Below are 4,525 nucleotides of genomic sequence, written 5' to 3' on the forward strand. Positions count from 1 at the left end.
ATCTCATATAGATTAATTGAATGTGATGTCAATTATTTTTGTAAATACCATATGTGCTATCATTAAAGCATCTCTCACTAAAATTTCTCTTGTTTGGAAATCAAGTGATGGGCAGATTTTAGCCTGAGTGCTGAAACAAACAGTGAAGAAAAACTATATTATATATTTTATTTATATGTGACCATATAAATTTTTGATGAACCCTGATAATTTAACTTATTCGTTACATTTACAACATTATACAATAAGTATTCATTTACTTGCATTTTGTTCTCCACAAATTCATAAACTTTTAAAATAGAAATATTGTTTTCTGTAAATTGAAACTCCAATTTCAAATATTAGCCTATAATAGTCACATACTGTGTTTGTGGGAATTAATTATATGCATTTAAGTTTTTATCTGTTCTTATTAAATATATATTATTGCAATGTTCCAAAACATTAATTTATTTAAGATTATTTTGTTACGCAATGATTCTAAGTAGTGACATGTATCTTATTACATACCTATAAATAGCATAAATGAAATATTAAATGAATAAAGTAATTTTGGCTCTAGACTTGTAAAAAGCTAGAACTAAGTTGCTTTAATTGTTTTAATTTATTCCAGACTACTATTTTTCTTGTACAGTCAGAATGTATGAAAAGAGATCTCTCTAATTGAATTTCTGACATATTTCTATCACAATCAATCTCAATCGAAATAAGTAAATATTTATGTAATGGAATTTTATTATTGAATTTCTGCTCATCAAAGTGCTGAAAAAAAAAACAAAACAAAACAACAACAATCAAATAAACATAAAGCGAAGTAAAAAGAAAAAGGTTGGATTTCTAAGGCACCAGAACAAATAGAAATTTAGACCAGTTAATTGAAAGAAATCAAATAAACTAATTCCTAATATATTGACTGTTGATTGATTGGTTGATTGTGTATGATTGTTTAAATAGAAAACTTGAATAATCGCCAATTGGTGCACATATGAGACTCAGGAGGAAGTTGGGGAAAAATGAAAAAGGTAGCCTGCTGGAGTCCTTTAAACTTATTTCTCCCAGCCCTGCCTGACGTTTTATAAATACGAAGTATAAAGGAGATTCTTCTGAAAGAGAGAAGAGAAACAGAACTTTTATTGTGTAAAGGAAGGGGTTTTGACTTATTTGCTTCTTTGTCATTTTGGAGTAATTCTACCAGTGGTATAAATTCCACATCTCAGTAGGGTGGAATTTTATTTCTTAATCACATAACAATTCATCTCATATATATTCCTGGTCTTGTAGCATTTTAGGAACCCATTTTTCTTCCATTTTGTGGTCAATATTCCTTATGGTCTTACAGTCTTAGTCTTCTGCTTTATGTGTGGCTTTGGAAAGAATAAATAGAGAAGTTACACCCACTTCTTTCTACTTGAGCCCAGAAGTGACATACATCATTTTCTCCACACATGATTTCTCCACAATCATCTGTCCATATTGACTAAAAAAAGCTGGAAAATATAGTCTGGCTTTATAATCAAATAAACAATAAGGTGGACAAAAATATAGCCATTCGCTATCAAAAGTATTAATTGTATTTTCGTTCTAGGAAATATTTGTAAAAGAAAAAAAAAACAAGAAAAAATAAAAAGAAAAGAAAGAAAAATGAAAAAAAAAAAAATTCTGAGACAAGCCAGTAAAAAAAAAAAATTAGTTGAAAATAGCAAAAAATGTGGGATAGTCATAATATATTGCCAATTTTCTTCTCTTTTCTTTCTTTTTTTTTCTTTTGATTTTCAAATGATCTTTAATTGAAATATTTTCCTTTGTAGTTTTTAACTAGCTAGGCATTCCACTGCACCACTGTTGATGGCATGTATGATGTCATGAGAATGGCAGCCATCAACAGTGTGGCCCTCAGACTAGGCAGTCCCCAAGATCTTTTCAATGGTTCCAGAAAGTTCTGTAGCTAAAGATCAGTGCCACATCTGTTAAGCAATGTTGACAATCTCATCAAAAGTGATATTTTCACTGTGATTAATGTTTGTCTGCTTACTTCAGTCCTTTGGAGGTTCTTTGAGGACTTGGATGATCAGAGCAGAGGCAGAGGTAGTATCGATCTGTGCCTGTGTGTTCTAAATGGTCAGTTTCACTGTAATCCTCAGACCATTCCAATCACTGGTTGCTTTGGCGATGTCATCACAAACCTTTTTTGGAGACAAACCCAGGGGCCAATCTTGGTGGCCAAGGCAGACATGGCACCTACATCCCCGCTCTTGCACCTCAGGTATGTGACTTTGAATTCACTGGGATCAAACTTCTGCCTCATGGTGGAAGTGGCTAGTTTCGGATGAACTGGAATTCAAGACTACTGTGGAAAGTTGTACCTTGGCTTCCTCCGAGCCAAAAGGTGAAAGAGCCACATTTCGTTTTTCCATTCTTCTCTATAATTTTTCTTTTTCTCATTCTTTTCAATATTTCTCTCTTCTTTGTGATATTCTCACTTAATTTCTCTTTTATTTTTTGTCCTCGCATCCTATTTTTTTGTTTTTTTCCTATTTTTTACTACTTTATCTCCATTATACTCTACCATCACTTATCCTTCACAAAAAAGGATCTTGCACATAAACTTAGGGGTCTTCTGAAAAACCAAACTGAGTGAAGCACATCTGTTGTCTATTTCAGCTAACAACTCTTACAACTAAAATTCCAGGTCAGGCAGAAGGACAAATTGCTCTTTAGGACAGCCCTACAAAAGTACCCAGTGAGCATTGACAGCCTCTCAGGGCATCACAGCCTCTGACTAAAACACAAATTCTAATATAAACTTAGAAGCATTTTGTCCACCCTTCCTTTCAATAAAACAATTTTACTTCATCTATAATATAAGTCACAAGTACCTATCAAATGAGAAATGGATGCTGAATGATACTAGACCAAAATCCTACATAAAAAGGTCAAAAACATCATAAATATGAGTATACTGTGGTACATTAGCATCCCTATCCAGAGTAACTCATCTGTCGATGAAACAATAGAGATTTACTCATAGTGAAAGAACACCTTTTTTTGCCCTATGAAATGTACTACATGCAAATACTATTAATGAAAAAGAAGAATTACTTTTTATTTTTTCATGCTCAAATTGATGAATTACTTAGTAATTCATTTGTAGCTGTACCTCCTTTCTATTCTATCATTTTATAGTCAACTTAAATCTGAGAACTTAAATAAATTTAGGCTAGTATTCTCAGAATGTGATGTGTTTATATAAATGTATATATACACATTTGACAGCTGTAATTCTTTATAGAATTTATTCACTTGATTTCTAATATATAAACAGTGAAAAATGGTAAGTGAAATTTAGTTTGAGATTATACTTGATAAATTCTAAGAACTTCTACTGAACTCAACTGTTTAGATAATCAGAGATAATCCAGAATCTTCATTTCATTTTCTAGATGATAAAATTGAGACACAGAAAAGTTACCTGCCTAAGGCATGTATCATGTAGCAAAACTGTATATAATTAAGTACTTATCTCACTTATGTATTCTAGACTTTTACTCATTGTATCAGAGGTAAATGTACACTCCACAATAACCTTTGTTTGATGTCTCTGCCTGGTTGGTACCAAAATTCTTTTATGATTATATGTAATCTTTTCCCCCCTCTCAAATAGATATTTTTGTAGAAGATCTTAAAAAAAGCATGGTGCAAAGATCATATCTCTTTTCATTTAACCAAAATACACAAATTTGTAAAGCAAAATATAAATTTATAAAGGTCATATAAAACTAATTTAATTATTCCATTCTAATACGTTACAGATTTCTTTCCAGTTTTATTGACAAACCTTCTTTTCTGTTTAATTTCGAAACATATATATTTGTTTCTGAGTATAAATTAAAAAGAGACTCACTATAGAAAGTTAAAAAAATACAGAAAGAGGAAACCACATACTCACATCTCACCCTCCAATAGGTTAAATATTTTATATGAGGTCTTATTGTTATTAGTACATAATTTCCATATCTTGAAATTATATATATACATATATATATGTATATATATATATTTATATAAAATATGATTAGAGTTCACAGAATAAAACACACCTTTACTTGAATTGGAACCTAAGATTATATGAGTATAAATTTATGTTGGTGTCTAAAATATTGAAACAAGAGCTTTGTTTCCGTCAAAGTAAATCTATTGAATAAAAATAACAGCTGTCATACTTTATATTTTAATAAGAACTACATCTACTAGTTGTTAATGTATCAGTTATCAGTTATTAATATATTAAATGCTACATCATTTGTTTTAAGTACTTAACCTAATGTATTACTGTAACATCCTTTCACTCAATATTTAAGAATCTATAATAAGTCTTTTATTGAAAGAAATAGACTGTAAGCATTTTTGTACTATACTAAAATTATTTTTTGTGTGTAAACTTGTTTTTCAGTGCACTTTCTAGGTCTTCTATATCCTTTGTTTATATATTTTGGTAGCACATTACTATTGTAAAGTATATATATAT

The 4,525-nt window shown here is 30.2% G+C and overlaps 1 pseudogene; it reads right to left on the reverse strand.

Annotated features, from left to right (window-relative positions):
- Positions 1 to 1,811: 1,811 nt before the first annotated feature.
- LOC102882547 lies at positions 1,812 to 2,374 on the reverse strand (annotated as a pseudogene).
- Between the last annotated feature and the right edge of the window lie 2,151 nt (positions 2,375 to 4,525).

Source organism: Pteropus alecto, unplaced genomic scaffold, assembly GCF_000325575.1.
Source record: "Pteropus alecto unplaced genomic scaffold, ASM32557v1 scaffold153, whole genome shotgun sequence".
NCBI lineage: Eukaryota > Metazoa > Chordata > Mammalia > Chiroptera > Pteropodidae > Pteropus > Pteropus alecto.